Here is a 24,904-nt window from a genome sequence, read left to right on the forward strand (position 1 = left end):
TTAGGGATATTAGAGATACAGGTGTGATATTAGGGATATTAGGGATACAGGTGTGATATTAGGGATACAGGTGTGATATTAGGGATACAGGTGCGATATTAGGGCTACAGGTGCGATATTAGGGCTACAGGTGCGATATTAGTGATACAGGTGCGGTATTAGGGATACAGGTGTGATATTAGGGATATTAGGGATACAGGTGCGGTATTAGGGATACAGGTGTGGTATTAGGGATACAGGTGCGATGTTAGGGATACAGGTGCGATGTTAGGGATACAGGTGTGATATTAGGGATACAGGTGTGATATTAGGGATACAGGTGTGATATTAGGGATACAGGTGTGATGTTAGGGATACAGGTGCGATGTTAGGGATACAGGTGTGGTATTAGGGATACAGGTGTGATGTTAGGGATACAGATATGATGTTAGGGATACAGGTGTGGTATTAGGGATACAGGTGTGGTATTAGGGATACAGGTGCGATATTAGGGATACAGGTGCGATATTAGGGATACAGGTTCGATATTAGGGATACAGGTGTGATATTAGGGATACAGGTGTGATATTAGGGATACAGGTGCGATATTAGGGATACAGGTGCGGTATTAGGGATATTAGAGATACAGGTGTGATATTAGGGATATTAGGGATACAGGTGTGATATTAGTGATACAGGTGTGATATTAGGGATACAGGTGCGATATTAGGGCTACAGGTGCGATATTAGTGATACAGGTGCGGTATTAGGGATATTAGGGATACAGGTGTGATATTAGGGATATTAGGGAAACAGGTGCGGTATTAGGGATACAGGTGTGGTATTAGGGATGCAGGTGCGATGTTAGGGATACAGGTGTGATATTAGGGATACAGGTGCGGTATTAGGGATACAGGTGCGGTATTAGGGATACAGGTGCGATGTTAGGGATACAGGTGTGATATTAGGGATACGTGGTATTAGGGATACAGGTGTGGTATTAGGGATACAGGTGTGGTATTAGGGATACAGGTGCGGTATTAGGGATACAGGTGCGGTATTAGGGATACAAGTGCAATATTAGGGATACAGGTGTGGTATTAGGGATACAGGTGCGGTATTATGGTATTAGGGTTACAGGTGCGATATTAGGGCTACAGGTGCGGTATTAGGATACAGGTGCGGTATTAGGGATACAGGTGTGGTATTAGGGATACAGGTGCGGTATTATGGTATTAGGGTTACAGGTGCGATATTAGGGCTACAGGTGCGGTATTAGGGATACAGGTGCGATGTTAGGGATACAGGTGCGGTATTAGGGATACAGGTGTGGTATTAGGGATACAGGTGTGGTATTAGGGATACAGGTGTGATATTAGGGATACAGGTGTGATATTAGGGATACAGGTGGGATATTAGGGATACAGGTGCGGTATTAGGAATACAGGTGTGGTATTATGGATACAGGTGCGATGTTAGGGATACAAGTGCGGTATTAGGGATACAGGTGTGGTATTAGGGATACAGGTGTGGTATTAGGGATACAGGTGTGGTATTAGGGATACAGGTGCGATATTAGGGATACAGGTGCGGTATTAGGGATACCGCACCTGTATCCCTAATACCGCGGTATTATGGTATTAGGGTTACAGGTGCGATATTAGGGCTACAGGTGCGGTATTAGGGATACAGGTGCGATGTTAGGGATACAGGTGCGGTATTAGGGATACAGGTGTGGTATTAGGGCTACAGGTGCGGTATTAGGGCTACAGGTGCGGTATTAGGGCTACAGGTGTGGTATTAGGGATACAGGTGCGGTATTAGGGATACAGGTGCGGTATTAGGGATACAGGTGAGGTATTAGGGATACAGGTGAGGTATTAGGGATACAGGTGAGGTATTAGGGATACAGGTGTGGTATTAGGGATACAGGTGCGGTATTAGGGATACAGGTGCGGTATTAGGGATACAGGTGCGGTATTAGGGGTACAGGTATGATATTAGGGATACAGGTGTGGTATTAGGGGTACAGGTGTGGTATTAGGGATACAGGTGTGATATTAGGGATGCAGGTGCGATATTAGGAATACAGGTATGATATTAGGGATACAGGTGTGGTATTAGGATACAGGTGTGGTATTAGGGATACAGGTGTGATATTAAGAATACAGGTGTGATATTAGGGATACAGGTGTGGTATTAGGGATACAGGTGTGGTATTAGGGATACAGGTGTGATATTAGGAATACAGGTGATGTATTAGGGATACAGGTGCGATATTAGGGATACAGGTGCGATACAGGTGTGGTATTAGGGATACAGGTGTGATATTAGGGATACAGGTGTCAGGTGTGGTATTAGGGATACAGGTGTGGTATTACGGATACAGGTGTGATATTAGGGATACAGGTGTGGTATTAGGGATACAGGTGTGGTATTAGGGATACAGGTGTGGTATTAGGGATACAGGTGTGGTATTAGGGATACAGGTGCGGTATTATGGTATTAGGGTTACAGGTGCGATATTAGGGCTACAGGTGCGGTATTAGGGATACAGGTGCGATGTTAGGGATACAGGTGCGGTATTAGGGATACAGGTGTGGTATTAGGGATACAGGTGTGGTATTAGGGATACAGGTGTGGTATTAGGGATACAGGTGTGATATTAGGGATACAGGTGGGATATTAGGGATACAGGTGCGGTATTAGGAATACAGGTGTGGTATTATGGATACAGGTGCGATATTAGGGATACAGGTGTGATATTAGGGATACAGGTGTGATATTAGGGATACAGGTGCGGTATTAGGGATACAGGTGTGGTATTAGGGATACAGGTGTGATATTAGGGATACAGGTGTGGTATTAGGATACAGGTGCGGTATTAGGGATACAGGTGCGGTATTAGGGATACAGGTGCGGTATTAGGATACAGGTGTGATATTAGGGATACAGGTGTGATATTAGGGATACAGGTGGGATATTAGGGATACAGGTGTGGTATTAGGGATACAGGTGCGGTATTAGGATACAGGTGCGGTATTAGGATACAGGTGCGGTATTAGGATACAGGTGCGGTATTAGGATACAGGTGCGGTATTAGGATACAGGTGCGGTATTAGGATACAGGTGCGGTATTGGGGATACAGGTGCTAGGATACAGGTGTGGTATTAGGGATACAGGTGTGATATTAGGGATACAGGTGTGATATTAGGGATACAGGTGCGGTATTAGGGATACAGGTGCGGTATTAGGGATACAGGTGTGATATTAGTGATACAGGTATGATATTAGGGATACAGGTGCGGTATTAGGGTTACAGGTGCGATATTAGGGATACAGGTGCGATATTAGGGATACAGGCGTGATATTAGGGATACAGGTGCGATATTAGGGATACAGGCATGATATTAGGGATACAGGTGTGGTATTAGGGATACAGGTGCGGTATTAGGGATACAGGTGCGATATTAGGGATACAGGTGCGGTATTAGGGATACAGGTGCGGTATTAGGATACAGGTGCGGTATTAGGGATACAGGTGTGGTATTAGGGATACAGGTGCGATATTAGGGATACAGGTGCGATATTAGGGCTACAGGTTCGATATTAGGGCTACAGGTGTGATATTAGGGATACAGGTGTGATATTAGGGATACAGGTGCGATATTAGGGATACAGGTGCGGTATTAGGGATATTAGGGATACAGGTGTGATATTAGTGATACAGGTGTGATATTAGGGATACAGGTGCGATATTAGGGCTACAGGTGCGATATTAGTGATACAGGTGCGGTATTAGGGATATTAGGGATACAGGTGTGATATTAGGGATATTAGGGAAACAGGTGCGGTATTAGGGATACAGGTGTGGTATTAGGGATGCAGGTGCGATGTTAGGGATACAGGTGTGGTATTAGGGATACAGGTGTGGTATTAGGGATACAGGTGTGATATTAGGGATACAGGTGGGATATTAGGGATACAGGTGCGGTATTATGAATACAGGTGTGGTATTATGGATACAGGTGCGATATTAGGGATACAGGTGTGATATTAGGGATACAGGTGTGGTATTAGGATACAGGTGTGATATTAGGGATACAGGTGCGGTATTAGGGATACAGGTGTGGTATTAGGGATACAGGTGTGATATTAGGGATACAGGTGTGGTATTAGGATACAGGTGCGGAATTAGGGATACAGGTGCGGTATTAGGGATACAGGTGCGGTATTAGGATAGAGGTGTGATATTAGGGATACAGGTGTGATATTAGGGATACAGGTGGGATATTAGGGATACAGGTGTGATATTAGGATACAGGTGTGGTATTAGGGATACAGGTGCGGTATTAGGGATACAGGTGTGATGTTAGGGATACAGGTGCGATATTAGGATACAGGTGTGGTATTAGGGATACAGGTGTGGTATTAGGGATACAGGTGTGGTATTAGGGATACAGGTGTGATATTAGGGATACAGGTGTGGTATTAGGGATACAGGTGTGGTATTAGGGATACAGGTGCGGTATTAGGGATACAGGTGTGATATTAGGGATACAGGTGTGATATTAGGGATACAGGTGTGATATTAGGGATACAGGTGTGATATTAGGGATACAGGTGTGGTATTAGGGATACAGGTGCGGTATTAGGATACAGGTGCGGTATTAGGATACAGGTGCGGTATTAGGATACAGGTGCGGTATTAGGATACAGGTGCGGTATTAGGATACAGGTGCGGTATTGGGGATACAGGTGCTAGGATACAGGTGTGGTATTAGGGATACAGGTGTGATATTAGGGATACAGGTGTGATATTAGGGATACAGGTGCGGTATTAGGGATACAGGTGCGGTATTAGGGATACAGGTGTGATATTAGTGATACAGGTGCGATATTAGGGATACAGGTGCGGTATTAGGGTTACAGGTGCGATATTAGGGATACAGGTGCGATATTAGGGATACAGGCGTGATATTAGGGATACAGGTGCGATATTAGGGATACAGGCATGATATTAGGGATACAGGTGTGGTATTAGGGATACAGGTGCGGTATTAGGGATACAGGTGCGGTATTAGGGATACAGGTGCGGTATTAGGGATACAGGTGCGGTATTAGGATACAGGTGCGGTATTAGGGATACAGGTGTGGTATTAGGGATACAGGTGGGATATTAGGGATACAGGTGGGATATTAGGGATACAGGTGGGATATTAGTGATACAGGTGCGGTATTAGGGATATTAGGGATACAGGTGTGATATTAGGGATATTAGTGATACAGGTGTGGTATTAGGGATACAGGTGCGATGTTAGGGATACAGGTGCGATGTTAGGGATACAGGTGCGATGTTAGGGATACAGGTGCGATATTAGGGATACAGGTGTGATATTAGGGATACAGGTGTGGTATTAGGGATACAGGTGTGGTATTAGGGATACAGGTGTGGTATTAGGGATACAGGTGTGGTATTAGGGATACAGGTGCGGTATTAGGGATACAGGTGCGGTATTAGGGATACAGGTGCGGTATTAGGGATACAGGTGCGGTATTAGGGATACAGGTGTGGTATTAGGGATACAGGTGTGGTATTAGGGATACAGGTGCGGTATTAGGGATACAGGTGCGGTATTAGGGATACAGGTGCGGTATTAGGGATACAGGTGTGGTATTAGGGCTACAGGTGTAATATTAGGGCTACAGGTGTGGTATTAGGGCTACAGGTGTGGTATTAGGGCTTCAGGTGTGGTATTAGGGATACAGGTGTGATATTAGGTATACAGGTGTGGTATTAGGGATACAGGTGTGATATTAGGGATACAGGTGTGATATTAGGGATACAGGTGCGGTATTAGGGATACTGGTGTGGTATTAGGGATACAGGTGTGGTATTAGGGATACAGGTGTGGTATTAGGGATACAGGTGCGATATTAGGGATACAGGTGCGGTATTAGGGATACAGGTGCGGTATTAGGGATACAGGTGCGATATTAGGGATACAGGTGCGATATTAGGGATACAGGTGCGATATTAGGGATACAGGTGCGGTATTAGGGCTACAGGTGTGATATTAGGGATACAGGTGTGATATTAGGGATACAGGTGTGATATTAGGGATACAGGTGCGATATTAGGGATACAGGTGCGGTATTAGGGATATTAGAGATACAGGTGTGATATTAGGGATACAGGTGTGATATTAGGGATACAGGTGTGATATTAGGGATACAGGTGTGATATTAGGGCTACAGGTGCGATATTAGGGCTACAGGTGCGATATTAGGGCTACAGGTGCGATATTAGGGCTACAGGTGCGATATTAGTGATACAGGTGCGGTATTAGGGATACAGGTGTGATATTAGGGATATTAGGGATACAGGTGCGGTATTAGGGATACAGGTGTGGTATTAGGGATACAGGTGCGATGTTAGGGATACAGGTGCGATGTTAGGGATACAGGTGTGATATTAGGGATACAGGTGTGATGTTAGGGATACAGGTGCGATGTTAGGGATACAGGTGTGGTATTAGGGATACAGGTGTGATGTTAGGGATACAGATATGATGTTAGGGATACAGGTGTGGTATTAGGGATACAGGTGTGGTATTAGGGATACAGGTGTGGTATTAGGGATACAGGTGCGATATTAGGGATACAGGTGCGATATTAGGGATACAGGTTCGATATTAGGGCTACAGGTGTGATATTAGGGATACAGGTGTGATATTAGGGATACAGGTGCGATATTAGGGATACAGGTGCGGTATTTGGGATATTAGAGATACAGGTGTGATATTAGGGATATTAGGGATACAGGTGTGATATTAGTGATACAGGTGTGATATTAGGGATACAGGTGCGATATTAGGGCTACAGGTGCGATATTAGTGATACAGGTGCGGTATTAGGGATATTAGGGATACAGGTGTGATATTAGGGATATTAGGGAAACAGGTGCGGTATTAGGGATACAGGTGTGGTATTAGGGATGCAGGTGCGATGTTAGGGATACAGGTGTGATATTAGGGATACAGGTGCGGTATTAGGGATACAGGTGCGGTATTAGGGATACAGGTGCGATGTTAGGGATACAGGTGTGATATTAGGGATACGTGGTATTAGGGATACAGGTGTGGTATTAGGGATACAGGTGTGGTATTAGGGATACAGGTGTGGTATTAGGGATACAGGTGTGGTATTAGGGATACAGGTGCGGTATTAGGGATACAGGTGCGATATTAGGGATACAGGTGCGATATTAGGGATACAGGTGTGGTATTAGGGATACAGGTGCGGTATTATGGTATTAGGGTTACAGGTGCGATATTAGGGCTACAGGTGCGGTATTAGGATACAGGTGCGGTATTAGGGATACAGGTGTGGTATTAGGGATACAGGTGCGGTATTATGGTATTAGGGTTACAGGTGCGATATTAGGGCTACAGGTGCGGTATTAGGGATACAGGTGCGATGTTAGGGATACAGGTGCGGTATTAGGGATACAGGTGTGGTATTAGGGATACAGGTGTGGTATTAGGGATACAGGTGTGATATTAGGGATACAGGTGTGATATTAGGGATACAGGTGGGATATTAGGGATACAGGTGCGGTATTAGGAATACAGGTGTGGTATTATGGATACAGGTGCGATGTTAGGGATACAAGGGCGGTATTAGGGATACAGGTGCGGTATTAGGGATACAGGTGTGGTATTAGGGATACAGGTGTGGTATTAGGGATACAGGTGCGATATTAGGGATACAGGTGCGGTATTAGGGATACCGCACCTGTATCCCTAATACCGCGGTATTATGGTATTAGGGTTACAGGTGCGATATTAGGGCTACAGGTGCGGTATTAGGGATACAGGTGCTATGTTAGGGATACAGGTGCGGTATTAGGGATACAGGTGTGGTATTAGGGATACAGGTGTGGTATTAGGGATACAGGTGTGGTATTATGGATACAGGTGCGATGTTAGGGATACAGGTGCGGTATTAGGGATACTGGTGTGGTATTAGGGATACAGGTGTGGTATTAGGGATACAGGTGTGGTATTAGGGATACAGGTGCGATATTAGGGATACAGGTGCGGTATTAGGGATACAGGTGCGGTATTAGGGATACAGGTGCGGTATTAGGGATACAGGTGCGGTATTAGGGCTACAGGTGCGGTATTAGGGATACAGGTGCGGTATTAGGGATACAGGTGCGGTATTAGGGATACAGGTGCGGTATTAGGGATACAGGTGAGGTATTAGGGATACAGGTGAGGTATTAGGGATACAGGTGTGGTATTAGGGATACAGGTGCGGTATTAGGGATACAGGTGCGGTATTAGGGATACAGGTGCGGTATTAGGGGTACAGGTATGATATTAGGGATACAGGTGTGGTATTAGGGATACAGGTGTGGTATTGGGGATACAGGTGTGATATTAGGGATGCAGGTGCGATATTAGGAATACAGGTATGATATTAGGGATACAGGTGTGGTATTAGGATACAGGTGTGGTATTAGGGATACAGGTGTGATATTAAGAATACAGGTGTGATATTAGGGATACAGGTGTGGTATTAGGGATACAGGTGTGGTATTAGGGATACAGGTGTGATATTAGGAATACAGGTGATGTATTAGGGATACAGGTGCGATATTAGGGATACAGGTGCGATACAGGTGTGGTATTAGGGATACAGGTGTGATATTAGGGATACAGGTGTCAGGTGTGGTATTAGGGATACAGGTGTGGTATTACGGATACAGGTGTGATATTAGGGATACAGGTGTGGTATTAGGGATACAGGTGTGGTATTAGGGATACAGATGTGGTATTAGGGATACAGGTGTGGTATTAGGGATACAGGTGTGGTATTAGGGATACAGGTGCGGTATTATGGTATTAGGGTTACAGGTGCGATATTAGGGCTACAGGTGCGGTATTAGGGATACAGGTGCGATGTTAGGGATACAGGTGCGGTATTAGGGATACAGGTGCGATATTAGGGATACAGGTGCGATATTAGGGATACAGGTTCGATATTAGGGCTACAGGTGTGATATTAGGGATACAGGTGTGATATTAGGGATACAGGTGCGATATTAGGGATACAGGTGCGGTATTAGGGATATTAGGGATACAGGTGTGATATTAGTGATACAGGTGTGATATTAGGGATACAGGTGCGATATTAGGGCTACAGGTGCGATATTAGTGATACAGGTGCGGTATTAGGGATATTAGGGATACAGGTGTGATATTAGGGAAACAGGTGCGGTATTAGGGATACAGGTGTGGTATTAGGGATACAGGTGTGGTATTAGGGATACAGGTGTGATATTAGGGATACAGGTGGGATATTAGGGATACAGGTGCGGTATTAGGAATACAGGTGTGGTATTATGGATACAGGTGCGATATTAGGGATACAGGTGTGATATTAGGGATACAGGTGTGGTATTAGGATACAGGTGTGATATTAGGGATACAGGTGCGGTATTAGGGATACAGGTGTGGTATTAGGGATACAGGTGTGATATTGGGGATACAGGTGTGGTATTAGGATACAGGTGCGGTATTAGGGATACAGGTGCGGTATTAGGGATACAGGTGCGGTATTAGGATAGAGGTGTGATATTAGGGATACAGGTGTGATATTAGGGATACAGGTGGGATATTAGGGATACAGGTGTGATATTAGGATACAGGTGTGGTATTAGGGATACAGGTGCGGTATTAGGGATACAGGTGTGATGTTAGGGATACAGGTGCGATATTAGGATACAGGTGTGGTATTAGGGATACAGGTGTGGTATTAGGGATACAGGTGTGGTATTAGGGATACAGGTGTGATATTAGGGATACAGGTGTGGTATTAGGGATACAGGTGTGGTATTAGGGATACAGGTGCGGTATTAGGGATACAGGTGTGATATTAGGGATACAGGTGTGATATTAGGGATACAGGTGTGATATTAGGGATACAGGTGTGATATTAGGGATACAGGTGCGGTATTAGGGATACAGGTGCGGTATTAGGATACAGGTGCGGTATTAGGATACAGGTGCGGTATTAGGATACAGGTGCGGTATTAGGATACAGGTGCGGTATTAGGATACAGGTGCGGTATTAGGATACAGGTGCGGTATTGGGGATACAGGTGCTAGGATACAGGTGTGGTATTAGGGATACAGGTGTGATATTAGGGATACAGGTGTGATATTAGGGATACAGGTGCGGTATTAGGGATACAGGTGCGGTATTAGGGATACAGGTGCGGTATTAGTGATACAGGTGCGATATTAGGGATACAGGTGCGGTATTAGGGTTACAGGTGCGATATTAGGGATACAGGTGCGATATTAGGGATACAGGCGTGATATTAGGGATACAGGTGCGATATTAGGGATACAGGCATGATATTAGGGATACAGGTGTGGTATTAGGGATACAGGTGCGGTATTAGGGATACAGGTGCGATATTAGGGATACAGGTGCGGTATTAGGGATACAGGTGCGGTATTAGGATACAGGTGCGGTATTAGGGATACAGGTGTGGTATTAGGGATACAGGTGGGATATTAGGGATACAGGTGGGATATTAGGGATACAGGTGGGATATTAGTGATACAGGTGCGGTATTAGGGATATTAGGGATACAGGTGTGATATTAGGGATATTAGTGATACAGGTGTGGTATTAGGGATACAGGTGCGATGTTAGGGATACAGGTGCGATGTTAGGGATACAGGTGTGATATTAGGGATACAGGTGTGATATTAGGGATACAGGTGTGGTATTAGGGATACAGGTGTGGTATTAGGGATACAGGTGTGGTATTAGGGATACAGGTGCGGTATTAGGGATACAGGTGCGATATTAGGGATACAGGTGCGATATTAGGGATACAGGTGCGGTATTAGGGATACAGGTGCGGTATTAGGGATACAGGTGTGGTATTAGGGATACAGGTGTGGTATTAGGGATACAGGTGCGGTATTAGGGATACAGGTGCGGTATTAGGGATACAGGTGTGGTATTAGGGCTACAGGTGTAATATTAGGGCTACAGGTGTGGTATTAGGGCTACAGGTGTGGTATTAGGGCTTCAGGTGTGGTATTAGGGATACAGGTGTGATATTAGGGATACAGGTGTGGTATTAGGGATACAGGTGTGATTTTAGGGATACAGGTGCGGTATTAGGGATACAGGTGTGATATTAGGGATACAGGTGCGGTATTAGGAATACAGGTGCGGTATTAGGAATACAGGTGTGATGTTGGATATAGGTGCGGTATTAGGGATACAGGTGTGATGTAAGGGATACAGGTGTGATGTTAGGGATACAGATATGATGTTAGGGATACAGGTGTGGTATTAGGAATACAGGTGTGGTATTAGGGATACAGGTGCGATATTAGGGATACAGGTGCGATATTAGGGATACAGGTGCGATATTAGGGATACAGGTGCGGTATTAGGGCTACAGGTGTGATATTAGGGATACAGGTGTGATATTAGGGATACAGGTGTGATATTAGGGATACAGGTGCGATATTAGGGATACAGGTGCGGTATTAGGGATATTAGAGATACAGGTGTGATATTAGGGATATTAGGGATACAGGTGTGATATTAGGGATACAGGTGTGATATTAGGGATACAGGTGTGATATTAGGGATACAGGTGCGATATTAGGGCTACAGGTGCGATATTAGGGCTACAGGTGCGATATTAGTGATACAGGTGCGGTATTAGGGATACAGCTGTGATATTAGGGATATTAGGGATACAGGTGCGGTATTAGGGATACAGGTGTGGTATTAGGGATACAGGTGCGATGTTAGGGATACAGGTGCGATGTTAGGGATACAGGTGTGATATTAGGGATACAGGTGTGATGTTAGGGATACAGGTGCGATGTTAGGGATACAGGTGTGGTATTAGGGATACAGGTGTGATGTTAGGGATACAGATATGATGTTAGGGATACAGGTGTGGTATTAGGGATACAGGTGTGGTATTAGGGATACAGGTGTGGTATTAGGGATACAGGTGCGATATTAGGGATACAGGTGCGATATTAGGGATACAGGTTCGATATTAGGGCTACAGGTGTGATATTAGGGATACAGGTGTGATATTAGGGATACAGGTGCGATATTAGGGATACAGGTGCGGTATTAGGGATATTAGAGATACAGGTGTGATATTAGGGATATTAGGGATACAGGTGTGATATTAGTGATACAGGTGTGATATTAGGGATACAGGTGCGATATTAGGGATACAGGTGTGATATTAGGGATACAGGTGCGATATTAGGGATACAGGTGCGGTATTAGGGATATTAGAGATACAGGTGTGATATTAGGGATATTAGGGATACAGGTGTGATATTAGGGATACAGGTGTGATATTAGGGATACAGGTGTGATATTAGGGATACAGGTGCGATATTAGGGCTACAGGTGCGATATTAGGGCTACAGGTGCGATATTAGTGATACAGGTGCGGTATTAGGGATACAGCTGTGATATTAGGGATATTAGGGATACAGGTGCGGTATTAGGGATACAGGTGTGGTATTAGGGATACAGGTGCGATGTTAGGGATACAGGTGCGATGTTAGGGATACAGGTGTGATATTAGGGATACAGGTGTGATGTTAGGGATACAGGTGCGATGTTAGGGATACAGGTGTGGTATTAGGGATACAGGTGTGATGTTAGGGATACAGATATGATGTTAGGGATACAGGTGTGGTATTAGGGATACAGGTGTGGTATTAGGGATACAGGTGTGGTATTAGGGATACAGGTGCGATATTAGGGATACAGGTGCGATATTAGGGATACAGGTTCGATATTAGGGCTACAGGTGTGATATTAGGGATACAGGTGTGATATTAGGGATACAGGTGCGATATTAGGGATACAGGTGCGGTATTAGGGATATTAGAGATACAGGTGTGATATTAGGGATATTAGGGATACAGGTGTGATATTAGTGATACAGGTGTGATATTAGGGATACAGGTGCGATATTAGGGCTACAGGTGCGATATTAGTGATACAGGTGCGGTATTAGGGATATTAGGGATACAGGTGTGATATTAGGGATATTAGGGAAACAGGTGCGGTATTAGGGATACAGGTGTGGTATTAGGGATGCAGGTGCGATGTTAGGGATACAGGTGTGATATTAGGGATACAGGTGCGGTATTAGGGATACAGGTGCGGTATTAGGGATACAGGTGCGATGTTAGGGATACAGGTGTGATATTAGGGATACGTGGTATTAGGGATACAGGTGTGGTATTAGGGATACAGGTGTGGTATTAGGGATACAGGTGTGGTATTAGGGATACAGGTGCGGTATTAGGGATACAGGTGCGATATTAGGGATACAGGTGTGGTATTAGGGATACAGGTGCGGTATTATGGTATTAGGGTTACAGGTGCGATATTAGGGCTACAGGTGCGGTATTAGGATACAGGTGCGGTATTAGGGATACAGGTGTGGTATTAGGGATACAGGTGCGGTATTATGGTATTAGGGTTACAGGTGCGATATTAGGGCTACAGGTGCGGTATTAGGGATACAGGTGCGATGTTAGGGATACAGGTGCGGTATTAGGGATACAGGTGTGGTATTAGGGATACAGGTGTGGTATTAGGGATACAGGTGTGATATTAGGGATACAGGTGTGATATTAGGGATACAGGTGGGATATTAGGGATACAGGTGCGGTATTAGGAATACAGGTGTGGTATTATGGATACAGGTGCGATGTTAGGGATACAAGTGCGGTATTAGGGATACAGGTGTGGTATTAGGGATACAGGTGTGGTATTAGGGATACAGGTGTGGTATTAGGGATACAGGTGTGGTATTAGGGATACAGGTGCGATATTAGGGATACAGGTGCGGTATTAGGGATACCGCACCTGTATCCCTAATACCGCGGTATTATGGTATTAGGGTTACAGGTGCGATATTAGGGCTACAGGTGCGGTATTAGGGATACAGGTGCTATGTTAGGGATACAGGTGCGGTATTAGGGATACAGGTGTGGTATTAGGGATACAGGTGTGGTATTAGGGATACAGGTGTGGTATTATGGATACAGGTGCGATGTTAGGGATACAGGTGCGGTATTAGGGATACTGGTGTGGTATTAGGGATACAGGTGTGGTATTAGGGATACAGGTGTGGTATTAGGGATACAGGTGCGATATTAGGGATACAGGTGCGGTATTAGGGATACAGGTTCGATATTAGGGCTACAGGTGTGATATTAGGGATACAGGTGTGGTATTAGGGATACAGGTGTGGTATTAGGGATACAGGTGTGGTATTATGGATACAGGTGCGATGTTAGGGATACAGGTGCGGTATTAGGGATACTGGTGTGGTATTAGGGATACAGGTGTGGTATTAGGGATACAGGTGTGGTATTAGGGATACAGGTGCGATATTAGGGATACAGGTGCGGTATTAGGGATACAGGTGCGGTATTAGGGATACAGGTGCGGTATTAGGGATACAGGTGCGGTATTAGGGCTACAGGTGCGGTATTAGGGCTACAGGTGTGGTATTAGGGATACAGGTGCGGTATTAGGGATACAGGTGCGGTATTAGGGATACAGGTGAGGTATTAGGGATACAGGTGAGGTATTAGGGATACAGGTGTGGTATTAGGGATACAGGTGCGGTATTAGGGATACAGGTGCGGTATTAGGGATACAGGTGCGGTATTAGGGGTACAGGTATGATATTAGGGATACAGGTGTGGTATTAGGGATACAGGTGTGGTATTGGGGATACAGGTGTGATATTAGGGATGCAGGTGCGATATTAGGAATACAGGTATGATATTAGGGATACAGGTGTGGTATTAGGATACAGGTGTGGTATTAGGGATACAGGTGTGATATTAAGAATACAGGTGTGATATTAGGGATACAGGTGTGGTATTAGGGATACAGGTGTGGTATTAGGGATACAGGTGTGATATTAGGAATACAGGTGATGTATTAGGGATACAGGTGCGATATTAGGGATACAGGTGCGATACAGGTGTGGTATTAGGGATACAGGTGTGATATTAGGGATACAGGTGTCAGGTGTGGTATTAGGGATACAGGTGTGGTATTACGGATACAGGTGTGATATTAGGGATACAGGTGTGGTATTAGGGATACAGGTGTGGTATTAGGGATACAGGTGTGGTATTAGGGATACAGGTGCGGTATTATGGTATTAGGGTTACAGGTGCGATATTAGGGCTACAGGTGCGGTATTAGGGATACAGGTGCGATGTTAGGGATACAGGTGCGGTATTAGGGATACAGGTGTGGTATTAGGGATACAGGTGTGGTATTAGGGATACAGGTGTGATATTAGGGATACATGTGTGATATTAGGGATACAGGTGGGATATTAGGGATACAGGTGCGGTATTAGGAATACAGGTGTGGTATTATGGATACAGGTGCGATGTTAGGGATACAAGTGCGGTATTAGGGATACAGGTGTGGTATTAGGGATACAGGTGTGGTATTAGGGATACAGGTGCGATATTAGGGATACAGGTGCGGTATTAGGGATACCGCACCTGTATCCCTAATACCGCGGTATTATGGTATTAGGGTTACAGGTGCGATATTAGGGCTACAGGTGCGGTATTAGGGATACAGGTGCGATGTTAGGGATACAGGTGCGGTATTAGGGATACAGGTGTGGTATTAGGGATACAGGTGTGGTATTAGGGATACAGGTGTGGTATTATGGATACAGGTGCGATGTTAGGGATACAGGTGCGGTATTAGGGATACAGGTGTGGTATTAGGGATACAGGTGTGGTATTAGGGATACAGGTGTGGTATTAGGGATACAGGTGCGATATTAGGGATACAGGTGCGATATTAGGGATACAGGTGCGGTATTAGGGATACAGGTGCGGTATTAGGGATACAGGTGCGGTATTAGGGATACAGGTGCGGTATTAGGGCTACAGGTGCGGTATTAGGGATACAGGTGTGGTATTAGGGATACAGGTGTGGTATTAGGGATACAGGTGCGGTATTAGGGATACAGGTGCGGTATTAGGGATACAGGAGAGGTATTAGGGATACAGGTGAGGTATTAGGGATACAGGTGCGGTATTAGGGATACAGGTGCGGTATTAGGGATACAGGTGCGGTATTAGGGGTACAGGTATGATATTAGGGATACAGGTGTGGTATTAGGGATACAGGTGTGGTATTAGGGATACAGGTGTGATATTAGGGATGCAGGTGCGATATTAGGAATACAGGTATGATATTAGGGATACAGGTGTGGTATTAGGATACAGGTGTGGTATTAGGGATACAGGTGTGATATTAAGAATACAGGTGTGATATTAGGGATACAGGTGTGGTATTAGGGATACAGGTGTGGTATTAGGGATACAGGTGTGATATTAGGAATACAGGTGCGGTATTAGGGATACAGGTGCGATATTAGGGATACAGGTGCGATACAGGTGTGGTATTAGGGATACAGGTGTGATATTAGGGATACAGGTGTCAGGTGTGGTATTAGGGATACAGGTGTGGTATTACGGATACAGGTGTGGTATTACGGATACAGGTGTGATATTAGGGATACAGGTGTGGTATTAGGGATACAGGTGTGGTATTAGGGATACAGGTGTGGTATTAGGGATACAGGTGTGGTATTAGGGATACATGTGAGGTATTAGGGATACAGGTGAGGTATTAGGGATAATGATGTGGTATTAGGGATACAGGTGTGGTATTAGGGATACAGGTGAGATGTTAGGGATACAGGTGCGGTATTAGGGATACAGGTGCGATATTAGGGATACAGGTGTGGTATTAGGAATACAGGTGCGATATTAGGGCTACAGGTGCGATATTAGGGATACAGGTGCGGTATTAGGGATACAGGTGCGATATTAGGGATACAGGTGCGGTATTAGGGATACAGGTGCGGTATTAGGGATACAGGTGTGGTATTAGGATACAGGTGTGGTATTAGGATACAGGTGTGGTATTAGGCATACAGGTGTGGTATTAGGGCTACAGGTGTGGTATTAGGCATTCAGGTGTGGTATTAGGCATACAGGTGGGATATTAGGGATACAGGTGGGATATTAGGTTACAGGTGTGGTATTAGGTTACAGGTGTGGTATTAGGGATACAGGTGTGGTATTAGGGCTACAGGTGTGATATTAGGGCTACAGGTGTGGTATTAGGATACAGGTGCGGTATTAGGGATACAGGTGTGATGTTAGGGATACAGGTGCGGTATTAGGGCTGCAGGTGTGGTATTAGGTAGAGATGAGCGCCGGAAATTTTTCGGGTTTTGGTTTTGGGTTCGGTTCCGCGGCCGTGTTTTGGGTTCGACCGCGTTTTGGCAAAACCTCACCGAATTTTTTTTGTCGGATTCGGGTGTGTTTTGGATTCGGGTGTTTTTTTCCAAAAAACCTAAAAAACAGCTTAAATCATAGAATTTGGCGGTCATTTTGATCCCAAAGTATTATTAACCTCAAAAACCATAATTTCCACTCATTTTCAGTCTATTCTGAATACCTCACACCTCACAATATTATTTTTAGTCCTAAAATTTGCACCGAGGTCGCTGTGTGAGTAAGATAAGCGACCCTAGTGGCCGACACAAACACCGGGCCCATCTAGGAGTGGCACTGCAGTGTCACGCAGGATGGCCCTTCAAAAAACCCTCCCCAAACAGCACATGACGCAAAGAAAAAAAGAGGCGCAATGAGGTAGCTGTGTGAGTAAGATTAGCGACCCTAGTGGCCGACACAAACACCGGGCCCATCTAGGAGTGGCACTGCAGTGTCACGCAGGATGTCCCTTCCAAAAAACCCTCCCCAAACAGCACATGACGCAAAGAAAAAAAGAGGCGCAATGAGGTAGCTGTGTGAGTAAGATAAGCGACCCTAGTGGCCGACACAAACACCGGGCCCATCTAGGAGTGTCACTGCAGTGTCACGCAGGATGTCCCTTCCAAAAAACCCTCCCCAAACAGCACATGACGCAAAGAAAAAAAGAGGCGCAATGAGGTAGCTGTGTGAGTAAGATAAGCGACCCTAGTGGCCGACACAAACACCGGGCCCATCTAGGAGTGGCACTGCAGTGTCACGCAGGATGTCCCTTCCAAAAAACCCTCCCCAAACAGCACATGACGCAAAGAAAAAGAAAAGAAAAAAGAGGTGCAAGATGGAATTGTCCTTGGGCCCTCCCACCCACCCTTATGTTGTATAAACAAAACAGGACATGCACACTTTAACCAACCCATCATTTCAGTGACAGGGTCTGCCACACGACTGTGACTGATATGACGGGTTGGTTTGGACCCCCCCCAAAAAAGAAGCAATTAATCTCTCCTTGCACAAACTGGCTCTACAGAGGCAAGATGTCCACCTCATCTTCACCCTCCGATATATCACCGTGTACATCCCCCTCCTCACAGATTATCAATTCGTCCCCACTGGAATCCACCATCTCAGCTCCCTGTGTACTTTGTGGAGGCAATTGCTGCTGGTCAATGTCTCCGCGGAGGAATTGATTATAATTCATTTTAATGAACATCATCTTCTCCACATTTTCTGGATGTAACCTCGTACGCCGATTGCTGACAAGGTGAGCGGCGGCACTAAACACTCTTTCGGAGTACACACTTGTGGGAGGGCAACTTAGGTAGAATAAAGCCAGTTTGTGCAAGGGCCTCCAAATTGCCTCTTTTTCCTGCCAGTATAAGTACGGACTGTGTGACGTGCCTACTTTGGATGCGGTCACTCATATAATCCTCCACCATTCTATCAATGTTGAGAGAATCATATGCAGTGACAGTAGACGACATGTCCGTAATCGTTGTCAGGTCCTTCAGTCCGGACCAGATGTCAGCATCAGCAGTCGCTCCAGACTGCCCTGCATCACCGCCAGCGGGTGGGCTCGGAATTCTGAGCCTTTTCCTCGCACCCCCAGTTGCGGGAGAATGTGAAGGAGGAGATGTTGACAGGTCGCGTTCCGCTTGACTTGACAATTTTGTCACCAGCAGGTCTTTCAACCCCAGCAGACTTGTGTCTGCCGGAAAGAGAGATCCAAGGTAGGCTTTAAATCTAGGATCGAGCACGGTGGCCAAAATGTAGTGCTCTGATTTCAACAGATTGACCACCCGTGAATCCTTGTTAAGCGAATTAAGGGCTCCATCCACAAGTCCCACATGCCTAGCGGAATCGCTCCGTGTTAGCTCCTCCTTCAATGTCTCCAGCTTCTTCTGCAAAAGCCTGATGAGGGGAATGACCTGACTCAGGCTGGCAGTGTCTGAACTGACTTCACGTGTGGCAAGTTCAAAGGGCATCAGAACCTTGCACAACGTTGAAATCATTCTCCACTGCGCTTGAGACAGGTGCATTCCACCTACTATATCGTGCTCAATTGTATAGGCTTGAATGGCCTTTTGCTGCTCCTCCAACCTCTGAAGCATATAGAGGGTTGAATTCCACCTCGTTACCACTTCTTGCTTCAGATGATGGCAGGGCAGGTTCAGTAGTTTTTGGTGGTGCTCCAGTCTTCTGTACGTGGTGCCTGTACGCCGAAAGTGTCCCGCAATTCTTCTGGCCACCGACAGCATCTCTTGCACGCCCCTGTCGTTTTTTAAAAAATTCTGCACCACCAAATTCAAGGTATGTGCAAAACATGGGACGTGCTGGAATTTGCCCATATTTAATGCACACACAATATTGCTGGCGTTGTCCGATGCCACAAATCCACAGGAGAGTCCAATTGGGGTAAGCCATTCCGCGATGATCTTCCTCAGTTGCCGTAAGAGGTTTTCAGCTGTGTGCGTATTCTGGAAAGCGGTGATACAAAGCGTAGCCTGCCTAGGAAAGAGTTGGCGTTTGCGAGATGCTGCTACTGGTGCCGCCGCTGCTGTTCTTGCGGCGGGAGTCCATACATCTACCCAGTGGGCTGTCACAGTCATATAGTCCTGACCCTGCCCTGCTCCACTTGTCCACATGTCCGTGGTTAAGTGGACATTGGGTACAACTGCATTTTTTAGGACACTGGTGAGTCTTTTTCTGACGTCCGTGTACATTCTCGGTATCGCCTGCCTAGAGAAGTGGAACCTAGATGGTATTTGGTAACGGGGGCACACTGCCTCAATAAATTGTCTAGTTCCCTGTGAACTAACGGCGGATACCGGACGCACGTCTAACACCAACATAGTTGTCAAGGCCTCAGTTATCCGCTTTGCAGCAGGATGACTGCTGTGATATTTCATCTTCCTCGCAAAGGACTGTTGAACAGTCAATTGCTTACTGGAAGTAGTACAAGTGGGCTTACGACTTCCCCTCTGGGATGACCATCGACTCCCAGCAGCAACAACAGCAGCGCCAGCAGCAGTAGGCGTTACACGCAAGGATGCATCGGAGGAATCCCAGGCAGGAGAGGAATCGTCAGAATTGCCAGTGACATGGCCTGCAGGACTATTGGCATTCCTGGGGAAGGAGGAAATTGACACTGAGGGAGTTGGTGGGGTGGTTTGCGTGAGCTTGGTTACAAGAGGAAGGGATTTACTGGTCAGTGGACTGCTTCCGCTGTCACCCAAAGTTTTTGAACTTGTCACTGACTTATTATGAATGCGCTGCAGGTGACGTATAAGGGAGGATGTTCCGAGGTGGTTAACGTCCTTACCCCTACTTATTACAGCTTGACAAAGGGAACACACGGCTTGACACCTGTTGTCCGCATTTCTGGTGAAATACTTCCACACCGAAGAGCTAATTTTTTTGGTATTTTCACCAGGCATGTCAACGGCCATATTCCTACCACGGACAACAGGTGTCTCCCCGGGTGCCTGACTTAAACAAACCACCTCACCATCAGAATCCTCCTGGTCAATTTCCTCCCCAGCGCCAGCAACACCCATATCCTCCTCATCCTGGTGTACTTCAACACTGACATCTTCAATCTGACTATCAGGAACTGGACTGCGGGTGCTCCTTCCATCACTTGCAGGGGGCGTGCAAATGGTGGAAGGCGCATGCTCTTCACGTCCAGTGTTGGGAAGGTCAGGCATCGCAACCGACACAATTGGAGTCGGACTCTCCTTGTGGATTTGGGATTTCGAAGAACGCACAGTTCTTTGCGGTGCTACTGCTTTTGCCAGCTTTAGTCTTTTCATTTTTCTAGCGAGAGGCTGAGTGCTTCCATCCTCATGTGAAGCTGAACCACTAGCCATGAACATAGGCCAGGGCCTCAGCCGTTCCTTGCCACTCCATGTGGTAAATGGCATATTGGCAAGTTTACGCTTCTCCTCCGACAATTTTATTTTAGGTTTTGGAGTCCTTTTTTTACTGATATTTGGTGTTTTGGATTTGACATGCTCTGTACTATGACATTGGGCATCGGCCTTGGCAGACGACGTTGCTGGCATTTCATCGTCTCGGCCATGACTAGTGGCAGCAGCTTCAGCATGAGGTGGAAGTGGATCTTGATCTTTCCCTAATTTTGGAACCTCAACATTTTTGTTCTCCATATTTTAATAGGCACAACTAAAAGGCACCTCAGGTAAACAATGGAGATGGATGGATTGGATACTAGTATACAATTATGGACGGGCTGCCGAGTGCCGACACAGAGGTAGCCACAGCCGTGAACTACCGCACTGTACTGTGTCTGCTGCTAATATATAGACTGGTTGATAAAGAGATAGTATACTCGTAACTAGTATGTATGTATAAAGAAAGAAAAAAAAACCACGGTTAGGTGGTATATACAATTATGGACGGGCTGCCGAGTGCCGACACAGAGGTAGCCACAGCCGTGAACTACCGCACTGTACTGTGTCTGCTGCTAATATATAGACTGGTTGATAAAGAGATAGTATACTCGTAACTAGTATGTATGTATAAAGAAAGAAAAAAAAAACACGGTTAGGTGGTATATACAATTATGGACGGGCTGCCGAGTGCCGACACAGAGGTAGCCACAGCCGTGAACTACCGCACTGTACTGTGTCTGCTGCTAATATAGACTGGTTGATAAAGAGATAGTATACTCGTAACTAGTATGACTATAAAGAAAGAAAAAAAAACCACGGTTAGGTGGTATATACAATTATGGACGGGCTGCCGAGTGCCGACACAGAGGTAGCCACAGCCGTGAACTACCGCACTGTACTGTGTCTGCTGCTAATATATAGACTGGTTGATAAAGAGATAGTATACTCGTAACTAGTATGTATGTATAAAGAAAGAAAAAAAAAACACGGTTAGGTGGTATATACAATTATGGACGGGCTGCCGAGTGCCGACACAGAGGTAGCCACAGCCGTGAACTACCGCACTGTACTGTGTCTGCTGCTAATATAGACTGGTTGATAAAGAGATAGTATACTCGTAACTAGTATGACTATAAAGAAAGAAAAAAAAACCACGGTTAGGTGGTATATACAATTATGGACGGGCTGCCGAGTGCCGACACAGAGGTAGCCACAGCCGTGAACTACCGCACTGTACTGTGTCTGCTGCTAATATATAGACTGGTTGATAAAGAGATAGTATACTCGTAACTAGTATGTATGTATAAAGAAAGGAAAAAAAACCACGGTTAGGTGGTATATACAGTTATGGACGGGCTGCCGAGTGCCGACACAGAGGTAGCCACAGCCGTGAACTACCGCACTGTACTGTGTCTGCTGCTAATATAGACTGGTTGATAAAGAGATAGTATACTACTAATATTATATATACTGGTGGTCAGGTCACTGGTCACTAGTCACACTGGCAGTGGCACTCCTGCAGCAAAAGTGTGCACTGTTTAATTTTAATATAATATTATGTACTCCTGGCTCCTGCTATAACCTATAACTGGCACTGCAGTGCTCCCCAGTCTCCCCCACAATTATAAGCTGTGTGAGCTGAGCACAGTCAGATATATATATACATTGATGCAGCACACTGGGCTGAGCAGTGCACACAGATATGGTATGTGACTGAGTCACTGTGTGTATCGTTTTTTTCAGGCAGAGAACGGATATATTAAATAAAACAAACAACTGCACTGTCTGGTGGTCACTGTGGTCGTCAGTCACTAAACTCTGCACTCTCTTCTACAGTATCACAGCCTCAGGTCAATCTCTCTCTCTCTCAACCCTAATCTAAATGGAGAGGACGCCAGCCACGTCCTCTCCCTATCAATCTCAATGCACGTGTGAAAATGGCGGCGACGCGCGGCTCCTTATATAGAATCCGAGTCTCGCGATAGAATCCGAGCCTCGCGAGAATCCGACAGCGTCATGATGACGTTCGGGCGCGCTCGGGTTAACCGAGCAAGGCGGGAAGATCCGAGTCGCTCGGACCCGTGAAAAAAAACATGAAGTTCGGGCGGGTTCGGATTCAGAGAAACCGAACCCGCTCATCTCTAGTATTAGGGATACAGGTGTGGTATTAGGGCTGCAGGTGCGGTATTAGGGATACAGGTGTGATGTTAGGGATACAGGTGCGGTATTAGGGATACAGGTGTGGTATTAGGGCTACAGGTGTGGTATTAGGGATATTAGGGATACAGGTGCAGTATTAGGGATACAGGTGTGGTATTAGGGATACAGGTGCGGTATTAGGATACAGGTGCGGTATTAGGGATACAGGTGCGGTATTAGGGATACAGGTGCGGTATTAGGGATACAGGTGTGATATTAGGGATACAGGTGCGGTATTAGGATACAGGTGTGGTATTAGGGATACAGGTGTGATATTAGGGATACAGGTATGATATTAGGGATACAGGTGTGATATTAGGGATACAGGTGTGATATTAGGGATACAGGTGCGATATTAGGAATACAGGTGCGATATTAGGGATACAGGTGTGGTATTAGGGATACAGGTGCGATATTAGGGATACAGGTGTGATATTAGGGATACAGGTGTGGTATTAGGAATACAGGTGTGGTATTAGGGATACAGGTGTGGTATTAAGTTACAGGTGTGGTATTAGGCATACAGGTGTGGTATTAGGGATACAGGTGGGATATTAGGGATACAGGTGTGGTATTAGGTTACAGGTGTGGTATTAGGTTACAGGTGTGGTATTAGGGATACAGGTGCTATATTAGGGATACAGGTGTGGTATTAGGATACAGGTGCGGTATTAGGGATACAGGTGTGATGTTAGGGCTACAGGTGTGGTATTAGGGCTACAGGTGTGGTATTAGGGCTACAGGTGTGGTATTAGGGCTGCAGGTGCGGTATTAGGGATACAGGTGTGATGTTAGGGATACAGGTGTGATGTTAGGGATACAGGTGCGGTATTAGGGATACAGGTGTGGTATTAGGGCTACAGGTGTGGTATTAGGGATATTAGGGATACAGGTGCGGTATTAGGGATACAGGTGTGATATTAGGGATACAGGTGCGGTATTAGGATACAGGTGTGATATTAGGGATACAGGTGTGGTATTAGGGATACAGGTGCGATATTAGGGATACAGGTGTGATATTAGGGATACAGGTGCGATATTAGGAATACAGGTGCGATATTAGGGATACAGGTGTGGAATTAGGGATACAGGTGTGGTATTAGGGCTACAGGTGTGATATTAGGGATACAGGTGTGATATTAGGAATACAGGTGTGATATTAGGGATACAGGTGTGATATTAGGAATACAGGTGTGATATTAGGGATACAGGTGTGGTATTAGGGCTACAGGTGTGGTATTAGGGCTACAGGTGTGGTATTAGGGCTACAGGTGTGATATTAGGGCTACAGGTGTGATATTAGGGATACAGGTGTGGTATTAGGGCTACAGTTGTGATATTAGGGCTACAGTTGTGATATTAGGGATACAGGTGTGATATTAGGGATA

At 45.6% G+C, this 24,904-nt stretch overlaps 1 protein-coding gene across 3 annotated transcripts in view; it reads left to right on the forward strand.

The window, feature by feature from the left end:
* Positions 1 to 24,904, forward strand: part of ACADVL (acyl-CoA dehydrogenase very long chain) — a 193,033-nt gene that overhangs the window by 114,075 nt on the left and 54,054 nt on the right. The window lies entirely within an intron of this gene.

Source organism: Pseudophryne corroboree, chromosome 6, assembly GCF_028390025.1.
Source record: "Pseudophryne corroboree isolate aPseCor3 chromosome 6, aPseCor3.hap2, whole genome shotgun sequence".
NCBI classification, from domain to species: domain Eukaryota; kingdom Metazoa; phylum Chordata; class Amphibia; order Anura; family Myobatrachidae; genus Pseudophryne; species Pseudophryne corroboree.